The 11,090-nt window shown below is 41.4% G+C and overlaps 1 pseudogene; it reads left to right on the top strand.

Moving 5' to 3' along the window:
* LOC103268177 overlaps positions 1–878 on the top strand; it is a 15,040-nt pseudogene extending 14,162 nt beyond the window's left edge.
* The last annotated feature ends 10,212 nt before the right edge of the window (positions 879–11,090 follow it).

Raw genomic sequence — 11,090 nt, 5'->3', positions numbered from 1 at the left:
CTCATCAACAAGGGTACCTGCACAATGAATATTTGTATACCTAACCCTGAATTGTACTCCACAATTTTAAAATTAAAGAAAACTATACTGTCCTTAATAGTTCTGCTTTATTAATTACTCCAGAAGTAATATATTGGAAATGAGGAAAGGAAAGCCGAGGAAACACTGTCGCCCCCACCAGCATAGTTGCAGGAGGCGAGAGGAGCCCAGGTCACCGCCTGTGTCCTCAGAGCTGTTCCAATAACCTGTTAAAACATCGTGGGTCACTGTGAAGCTCTAGGCACGTAGAGGCTTGCCTCATCCGAGGCTATTAAAAAGGCATATCGGAAACTGCCACCAAAGTGGCACCCAGGTTAAAATCCCCCAAATAAAGAAGCAGCAGAGAGAAAATTCAAACAAGTAGCTGAGGCATACAAGGTGTTATGAGATGATAAAACGGGACATCTGTGACAAATATGGCAAAGCAGGATTAAATGGTGGAGGAGGTGGAAGTCGCTTTGACAGGCTTTTGAGTTTGACTTCACCTAGAAGATGTCTTTAGGGAATTTGTTGGTGGAGCGACCCATTTTCCTTTGACTTCTTTGAAGACCCATTTGAGGACTTCTTTGGGAATCGAAGAGGTCCACGAGGGAGCAAAAGCTGAGGAATAGGGTCATTAGCGAAGGAACAGGGTCATGTTTCTCTGCCTTCCGTGGATTTCCGTCTTTTGGAAGTGGTTTTCTTCTTTTGATACACGATTTACTTCATTTGGGTTGCTAGGTCATGGGGCCTCATTTTGTCCCTTCTATCTCATTTGGTGGTTTGGTGGTAGTGGGATGGGCAACCTCAAATCTGTATCAGCTACTAAAATAGTTAAAATGGCCAGTGGAAGTCCTTAATGATAGATGGTTAAGGAGTCGCCACTGCTCTTGGATGACAAGTAATTCAACTCACATTTAACAGAAATGTTAAACTATAACAAGCACTATTTGAGGATTAACAGGAACTTTTTTTTTAAGATGTCAAACAAACTCGACTTTCAGTCAAGTACCTAATCTAAAGTATTTCTAGGCCAGGCACAGTGGGCTCATGCACAAGTCTCAGCACTTTGGGAGGTGGAAGCGGGTGGATTGCCTGAGCTCAGGGGTTCGAGACCAGCCTGGACAACATGGTAAATTTTAAAAATTAGTCGAACATGTTGGCGCTTGCTTGTAGTCCCAGCTACTTGGAAGGCTGAGGTGGAAGGATAGCCTGAACCCAACAGGTTGAGGCTGCAGTGGCCACGAGCGTGCTACTGTACTCCAGCCTGGGCAACAGAGTGAGACTCCCACTCTTAAACAAATACTTATTTGTTTATAAACAGCTTGTCATAGTCCCTATTTGCCATAGACTTTTGAGTTTGAATTTATTGTTGGGACCACATAATAGGATCTTTTATTTCTCTGCAATATTGTTGTAAACCTCTGCATGCCTTTTGCTTTTTTATTGAGCCTTGACTCTCTAGTGTTAGGACACAATCGTACACTAACACCAGCATGGATCTGCTTTTCCATCATGTCTGAAATGTGAGCCAGGTAGTGTCAGCCTGCTATGAAGTTAACATTGCTAGTTAACATTGCTACAGAAATAAGTTTCCATTTTTTTTCAGTATTTACCAGTGAGAGATAGTAAGGGATTAATATCTTTCTAGTTGTGTATGAATGTTTTCTAGTTGTGCATGAATGCTGGCAACTTAGTATGTTTTGGCAATTGTTTAAATATGTAATGTTAAACTGAGGTTTTAAAAAGTAAAGCTGGTAAACTGGGTCTTGGTCATTTGGTTTTTTTTGTTTTGTTTTTTAAAGGAAAATAAATGTAGATGTGTTTGGTGCAAAAAAAAAAAAGGAAGAAAGAAAAAGAAAATGAGAGTATACTGTGTACCAGAGAATATCACTATATAGTTAAAATTTTATTAACAAATTGTGGGCCAGGCTTGGTGACTTAACCTGTAATCCCAGCACTTTGGAAGGCCAAGGCAAGTGGATTGCCTGAGCCCGCGGGTTCAAGACCAGCCTTGTCTCTACAATAAATCAAAAATTAGCCAGGTGTGGTAGTGTGCACCTGTAGTTCCCGCTACTTGGAAGGCTGAGGCAGAAGGATTGCCGGAGTCCAGCAGGTCAACGCTGGGATGGCCGTGAGTGTGCCACTGCACTCCAGCCTGGGCGACAGAGTGAGACTCCAACTCAAAACAAAACAAAACAGAAACAAAACTGTTATATAAATATGTATAAAATACTGTAGTGATATGAAAGCATCCTTTATAGTATCCTTGAAAAAAATAAAAGCTAATTTCTTGAATAATGTCTTGGTTATCACATATGAGAGAAACCCACAGTGTTTATTTTTCAGGTCTCAAAGAGCTATTTTACCTGGCATTCTAAATTTATGTATAAGAAAAATGTAAGAAATACTGTTTTATTTTATGTTCTTATAACATAAAAAACCTTCAGTAGGTTGTTAGTTTACATATTGTCCATAATATAAATTCCTGTATCCATAATTGTTTAAGGGCACATTAGTGTAAGTCTTTAGGTAAAGGAAAATAAAGCAAATGGATTTTGGCCTACAAAATCACAGATTTGGGGAGGGCAAGAGTGATAGGAAAAAGTAAAAAAAAAAAAAAATGTTAGTGGTTTGTTTAAATAGACATTAAAAAAACGACATCAAAAGGATTGTTAGCCTGGCTTGGTGGCTCAGCCTGTAATCCCGCGCCTTTGGGAGGCTGAGGTGAGTGGATTGCCTAAGCCCGCGGGTTCGAGACCCGCCTGGGCATCTTTGTAAGACCTCATCTCTACAATAAATCAAAAAAATTAGCCAGGCGTGGTAGCGCGCGTCTGTAGTTCCAGTTACTTGGAAGGCTGAGGCGGAAGGATCACCGGAGCCCAGCAGGTCGAGGTTGCTGTGGCCGGGAGTGGCCACTGCACTCTAGTCTGGGCGACAGAGTGAGACTCCAACTCAAAAAAAAAAAAAAAAAGAAACGAAAAAAAGGATTGTTATGTTCTCTCTTTTTCAACTTTATAAGTTTAAATAAACTATAGATGTCTGAACATAAGATATACACACTCACCCTCCTTATACTTCTAGGTATTAGGCCAGGGACACACAAGCATGGTGGAAGCTGACAGGCTACATATCCTGGCATATCTCAGCGCAACTTCCTTTGGTCACCACACCCCCAAAGACGAATAGGTAGCTGCTAACAGTAGCAGCACAAGGTAAGTCTTTCCAGATCTGGGAAGCTTAATTTTGCCCTGTACGTTTTACACCAGGAATGTAAATTACTATTTAGAAAGAACTTAAGCAATATGTGTCCTTACTTGGGGGGGAGCAGGGGGGGGGAGGACATCTAGGACTCACTAGTTCTCAAGCCAAACTTGACGGCAAGCTTATTCTGAGGAAAAAGCAGAATGAATGTCCAGATGTCCATGGGTGGCACCCTGACTCTAGTTTTCTAGAGTCCTGGAAAGCCCATTTCCACCCACTCTCTTCCTCCAACCTCATATCCCGAAATCACCACCCAGGGCACTGAGTCAATGGGATATTGAGAAATGAATAATGAATTTAGGGATGAGAAATCTCGGACAAGTTCATTACTGGTGCATATATGAGAATGGTGATGAATCTTAGAGCTATCTAAAGGCAACTTTTAAACTGAAATAAACATATCTGTGGAAAAAACGTCATAAAGTTTGTTCAGCACTCAAGAGCTGAAACAAGAAATTATATTGAAGTATAATATTAGAATATGAATAATTTGTGAATCTTAATCTAGGTCAAACCATAACAAGGAAGCAATGATTGCTACCATTGAAGTCATTTTTAAAAGCGAGTTATATTTTTTGTGAACATATATCAATACCATTTTTGTTTCTTTCTTTTTTTTTTTTTGAGTTAGAATCTCTCTTTGTCACCCAGGCTGGAGTGCAGTGGCATGCTCATGGCCACTGTAGCTTGATCTGCTGGGCCCAGACAATCCTTCTGCCTCAGCCTTCCAAGTAGCTGGAGCTACAGGCACATGCCACCACGCCCAGCTAGTTTTTTGATTTATTGTAGAGATGAGGTCTCACCAAGTTGCCCAGACTGGTCTCAAACCTGCAGGCTCAGGCAATCCTCTCACCTTGGCCTCACAAAGTGCTGGGATCATAGGCGTGAGCCACCATGCCCAACCTCATTTTTGTTTCTTATCTTTTTAATTCCTCTCTTCTCTAGCATTCCACCCACAGAGCCAGATGACCTTAAACACTGTTTCCCAGAGCATGGTACATACAACTCTGGGAAGCATCGGTACCTGAGATGGTACCTGAGGTCGTTTCATGTGGTTCAAGGAGGTTTTACGATTCACTTTAAGTGAATTAGGAACTATACAGTATAAACACATCAACCTGTGAGTTCATGGATGTAAAATTTGAATAACTATGCAAAATAAAGTGGGTCAACTTGATAAAATATTAAGAAAATAACAGTAGAGGTGGTACTTAGAGCAGAAAAAATGTGAAGGTGGCATTCAATTTAATGTGGAAAAGACTGCTTTATATTTTCCAGAAGGAAACTCTGCTCCTTAGTGTGAAATAAACATTTGTGTCTTTTTCCTCTAGTGGAGCAAATGTCTCTTTAAGAGAAATAGAATAGTAATTTGCATTAGGGTTTTAGAGAACATTGTTTTGTTTGAGGCTTCCAAATCCTACAGCATCGAACTGGTAAAAACCTACTGAGAGGTCAAGACAAACCAATCAGTCTAAGCAACCTAAAAATGCTTGGAATTACAGAGGGTATTTTTACAGAGAAACCGGATGTGGTAATAACCAAGAGTATTTGGAAGACTAAAGACGGATTAATCAGAAATCTATTCAGAGAGCGCAGAAGGCGGGCAGTCTCTGCCCAGCTCATCTGGGGCTTTTGACAGGCAGAACCACAGCAGAAAAGGAGGGTGAGTGTGGTGGCACCGGGCTCCAGTGCCGAGGGTTGGTCATGTGACCCAAAGCAACCCACTTTGCTTTCAGGATATTTTAAACACACGCGTAATACGTGTTTGTGATTATGTCTTCAGTGAATGCTTTATAAATATGCTGCTTTTCTTCCCACATAGATTTGCCATTATGAATTTGGTTTGTTTCCATGCCTGCTTGAATGTATATATGTTCATATAAAATTTGCGTGATATATACTCTACAAAACAGAACAAAGCAAACAACAAAAACTCTCAACATAGAAATGTATAAAGAAGAAACTTGAACATTTCCAATAGTATAATCACCTAAAGGTGGCATGCCAAACCTGAAAGATATTTGTCTTTACAAGATTTCTCTATTGCACATTCCCAGGGGATGCTACTTAGTGGACTGTGAATAGTGTCTCCTTCAGTTGTGCAGAAAGCATCTACCATATGTGGTAGCTCTATTTCTAAACTTGAACTCTTTTTTTACTAATATGACATAAGTATGTGTGTTCCTCCATTTCTCAAAATTAGAATCAAGTTATGCATCACGTTCTACACCTAAATATTTCCATCTCTGTAGCTGTCAGTACATGTGTGTCTCAACTGGCATATATATGATTTATGTACACCTCGTATACATGCACCTGCCTCATTGTTTAACAGAGGTAGAGCACTTCATTTTATAATGTCTCATAATAAAATTAATCCCTTATTCATGAATTTCTGGGTTATATTTAAATTTTTGCTTTAATAGTGTGGTTGGAACAGCAAAAAGCTATTTGTTGCAGTGGTTCCCTTTTAGGCTGGAAGATTTCAATTAGAAAATTGGATCCATAAATTATTTGCATCATTAAAATTTAATTAGCCAAACATAGTGGCACATGCTTGTTGTCCCAGCTATTTGAGACTGAGGTGGGAGGATTGCCTGAGCCCAGGAGGCCAAGGCTGTGGTGAGTTGTGAGTGTGTCATTGCACTCCATCCTGGGCAACAGAGTAAGACCTCAACTCAAAAAAATAAAATGTATTCACAGACAAAATATAAATTATGTTCTTGAAATAAATCAGTCCATTTTAATTGTTTTTCTTTTTTCAAAATAATCAGCCCAACCTCACAGCCCAACACTGAAAAACAAAAGGTTTTCTGAGGTGAAAGATGAAAGTCATGCATGTGTGCAAGGTATATTCTAATTTTAGTTCTCGATGGAGTGCAGCACCTGTCAGAGAAGAAAAGGGAGGCAGTAGTGTTAGCATTACCCAAATCCAACAATCAAGAGGTGGAGAGATGTGAATGTTGCATAAGTCACCGTGTTCAGAAGAGCCTGCTGCCAGCAGTACTATCAGGCACTACACAAAGTCATCCAAAGATAAACCTGTCCAGGAGAGCTGACTCTGGGTCTAAGGAAGACAGTGGAGCTGGTGAAACAGGCCTTCTCCTCCACCCTATTCCTCTTAGGTGCCCCTCCTCCTTCATGAGGGGCTGCTTTCTATCCAGTCCAAGATACATTCCATTCTTGCTGTTACTTGGCTCCAGGGGCCCTCCTTTATTTTTCTACACATATTCTTATAACTAGGACTGGGACTGGGGCCTCAGGATATGGTGTGTTAAAGTGGGAATAGACTTTTAATTCAGTTTCCTATATATATTGCAAATGAACAAACTGAAACTAAGGGAGGTTAAGTGACCAATCCCAGGTCACACAGAGAGATTTTATAAACTACTTTATAACTAACACTCCAGATATTTTTTCTCACCCTTCTACTGAAATCTTTTCTTGCTTTCCCAGGCGGGTGTGGAAAAATTGATAACTAGGTCTTAATGCCTGATAACTTATGATTGCTGAGCTGTAGGTGGGTAGCATAAGGCTTTGTGTCTTTCTAAGGCAGTGATCTCCAACCTCTTTTGACATCAGGGACCAGTTTCATGGAAGATAATTTTTCCACAGATGGTGGCGGTGGTGGGAGGGGACCATCAGGTATTAGATTCTCATAAGGAGTGCACAACCTAGATCCCTTGCATGCGCAGTTCACAATAGGGTTCATGTACCTATGAGAATCTAATGCTGCCTCTGATCTGACAGAAGGCGGAGCTCTGCTCGCCTGCCGCTCACCTCCTGCTGTGCAGCCCCGGTTTCTAATAGGCCATGGACTGGTACAGGTGCGCAGCCCTGGAGTTGGGGACCATTGCTCTAAGGCATTTGAATTTCAACTGGGAAGAAGTCTTTAACCTAGAAACTTTCCAAGCGTGGAACTATAGTTTAAATGTTGGGAAAAAACAAAAAGGAAGACATATTGGAGACAGAGGCCACCACATCCCATGTCTTTTTCATCCACCAAGCCAGCCATATCAAATGTATCATGTTGGTTAGACCCAAGTGTTGAATTTGCTTCTAGTATTTTAGTAAATAAATATAGCAGTTGCAATGAAAAAAAAAAAAGGCAAATCCTGCTGGGTTTTTTTTCTCCTGCCCTGCTTTGCATTTTGCCTATATTCTGGTGAAACCATTGGTGTGTGGTAGACCACACAACCTTCATGCTGTTCTCTGGTGACAGACTGCCAGATAACTCTCTTGGCTCTGTGGCTTAGTCAGAATGTACAAAGGTGGATATAAGGAAATTTTCATTCATTTTAAAAATTGATCTGTCCCAAAGTATTTTAGGTTCTTCTGGAGAATTCTAGCATGGCTCACAATACCGTGGGCAGATTGCTTCAAACCTGACTTCTCAAACCCACATTATGGAGAGAAGATCGATTATGAACATGACTTACTAAGAACACTTGATGCACACTTGCCATTTTCCCTGAAGGTTTTGGTGTCTCTCTATATGATAGAATAGTTCTACACATCCTCTGCTCCCAGAAGCTTTGAAGACAAAGCATGTGCCGAAAGATTCATCAGAAAAATAGAGGACATATTTAATGCCAATCCATTGCTGATTCTCTTTCCATTTCTGTATTTTCATCTTCCTCTTTTTTAAAATTCAGTCCTCCCTACTTCATTCTTATCTTGGCTCCTTCATTTTTCTTCCATTAAAGCACAAAGCAGGGTACTTTAAAAAGGTATCTTTGTGTAGGTGTAAGGGGAGTAATGGGATAGAAATTAAATAAAACAAGTATACATATTGGTTTCTGCTCTCAACCCTGGCACACATCTCCTCACACCCTTGTAATTTCCTGAGTAGTAGAGGTGTTTGGTCGCACTTCTGACACAAAATGTTGTGCTAAAGGAAAAAACAAAGTGCTTTTTCTACTCCTACTCTCACAAGTGACTAAAAATACACTGCAGTCACTACACACGCCTAGGACCAAACAAGAAGCCCAGTGTTTGGTTGGTGTATTTCTGTTTTGGAGAGCACGTATTCTACATCTGGGAATACTGCTAGCTCTTGCCTACAAGACTACCCAAATGAAAGCTATATATGAATGGGGACCTGAACAAAAGTAGGCCATGTTTGAATTACAAAAAGTGGTAGCTCTCTCAATGCCTTTGTACCCCTGTGATCCCCACTCACACATGATTTTGGAAGTGTTTGCCACTCTCACTCATGCAAACTGGAGCTTATGGTAAAAACCTGTGAGCACTTCCCAGGTGCTGCCACCTGGTACGCCATTTGAAAGACAATTACTGGCTTGCTGTTGGGCTTTAATTGAGATTGCCTCCATGACGGAAGGACATAAAATAATTGTGAAACCTCAGGTTCCCAAAATGTCTTATGTGATGCCAGAGAGTCACTCTAATGAAGAAGGCAATGCCCAGATGTGTCCCATAATAAAATGGAATTAATTTGTATAGGAGCATGCTTCTGAGGGAATACAAGGAGGCATCTACTGTATCCCTGAGCAGGTAGCCGCATTCCCTCAAGGACCAACTTTGGGACTGCTTGAGGAGCTACCAGACCTATTGCCAGGTTGACAGTGCTCTGTGAACAGCTCTCCATGGTGAACAAAGAGCTGCTTTGTTTATGTATGACAGTCTCAAGATGAATGGGCAGCATTCTGTTTGAAAAGTTGCTGCAGTAAGACCAGTGGATGGAAAGACTGAAGAAGGTGAGAATAAATCAGCTCTATGGGCTTAATCGCGGGCTGTATTCCTAGCCGTGATGGAAGAGTTGAACAATAATAAAAGTCTCTGTGTTTGGGTTTTTATAGACTCAGAGCAATAGCCAGTGGCCTGACCATGTGGTCAGGTAAACAGACAATGGAAAACTGGACTGCTAAATGGATGACCATATGGAGTACACCTTTAGAAATCACTTCTAGGAACATATGGAACTCATTAAAGTAGGACCTGTCACTGCCTGTGATAAGATCCCCCCTTTTATGGTCTGGAAGTGATTGGAACCAACAAGTGGGCCTTTATACTTCCTGGAAGTGGCCATCTAGGTCTGTGACATGAGTAGACGTGGGGTGGGAGGAGCTACCACAATGCAGAGATGGGCTGAATCTAGACATATTCCTCTTGCACCGTCAGAGGTACAAAATGCCAACAAAAACTGTTCTATCTGTCAACAAGAAAGGCAGAGACTACAGATAGCTATGGGGAGATCCTCAGGGGGAAGGCCCGGCACACAACTGGCAAGTGGATTTCATTGGATCCATGTCAGTAACCCCAGGGGACTATAAATGGGTCCTGACAGGAATAGATGCGTACTCTGGACTGGGTCTTGCATACCCAGCGGTAGATGCAAATGCCCAAAATACCATTAAAGGTTTGGAACAGAAGATACTGTACCAACCTGGGCTGCCAAATTACATTTCCTCAGACCAAGGAATACACTTCACAGTCCGTGGTGTCCAACCGTGAGTAAAGAAATACCACATCAAATAGATCAAGTTGTTTATCATCTCAGAGTAGAGGTTTGATGGAGAATCGAAATGGGCAGTTGAAATAAAATGGGGAGATAAAGGCACAAGAAACTGGCTTCCATGTCTTCATGAGTGTGTGCTCACGTTCCACATGAGGGGTCTGAGGGAGCATCCCTACTGGATAGATGCCTCCAATTTTCTGGGGTCTTGGAAGGAGGTGGGGGAGGATGTTGGTGCAGCTGTACAAGTCTTTCCCCACATCATGGCAACTTTCTTTTTTCCACATGATGCAATGTTCCCAGGGCCAGGGGTACAAGCAGCAAGAGCAAGAAGCAGGGATGATTCTGAAGCAAGAAACTGTAATTATAACTTTAAACATTTATGTCAAAATTCCTAAGGGAATGAGGAAATGGACTGTGCTCTCACCCCATCTGGCAGAGTTGGAGTTGACAGTGAATATTCCTGTGTTGCAAATGGTCAGGATAGCCCACTAGTTCTAAACTTCTGTAATCCTACTTATGTTACTGAGATGAAACGAGGGGAAGCACTTGCTAGGTTAGCGTTGCCACCAGTAATCTGGATTAGCACAGCATCTGATTTCCCTTCCAAAGGTAGAAATGTCTGGGCAAAAATAAATGACAGATGGAGAGAAGGAAAAACAATAGCTGGAGGTAAAGGATTGAATACATGCATTATGCACAATGGCAAGTCAAACATGATATCAATACAGAACCTCCAGGGATGCTCAGAGCAAGAGAATGTTATCTTCTAGCACAAGAATACCAGAGGCCTGGAATAGAAAGCTACATGGCTGCTAAGACTGCCCCTGGTTTTAGAACATGACAGAGTCAAATGGCAGCCTGCAAATCTGAGTAGCATTGCGCTGGAAGACGTTCTGATGATAACAATTTGATGATGAATTGGATGGACTGTTAATGACTAAATGGAACTCTTAGAAATGTGCCAGTATCTTTTGACTCCTATTTTTCAGGATGCATCTATTACAGAGAATGGCATTTGGGAAGGAATTTCCAAGAACTGCTCCCTACTTGGGCTTCAAACCATATGGTGTACAACTCCCAACAGACTGGCCACTGTGTAGCTATAAACCTCGGTGATCAAATTCTTAAAATGACTCTGGTTCTAATGGACAGAATACAATGGCCTATCTCCAAAATGCCACAGTATGCTATGCACAAATACCTATCACCCTTGTTTTTGTGGATGGAAAGCTATTAAGCAAAATAGAAAAAAACAGAGTCTCTTATGGGATCAAAGCAGTGAGCATCAAGTGGTAGATCTGAGCTCCCCTGGAAAACAGTTCCATCCTGA

This window comes from Carlito syrichta, unplaced genomic scaffold (assembly GCF_000164805.1).
Source record: "Carlito syrichta isolate Samal-C Ts95f unplaced genomic scaffold, Tarsius_syrichta-2.0.1 Scaffold308799, whole genome shotgun sequence".
Lineage (NCBI taxonomy): Eukaryota > Metazoa > Chordata > Mammalia > Primates > Tarsiidae > Carlito > Carlito syrichta.
The sequence above is the reverse complement of the archived record's forward strand: the minus strand, read 5'-3'. Positions and strand labels throughout refer to the sequence as shown.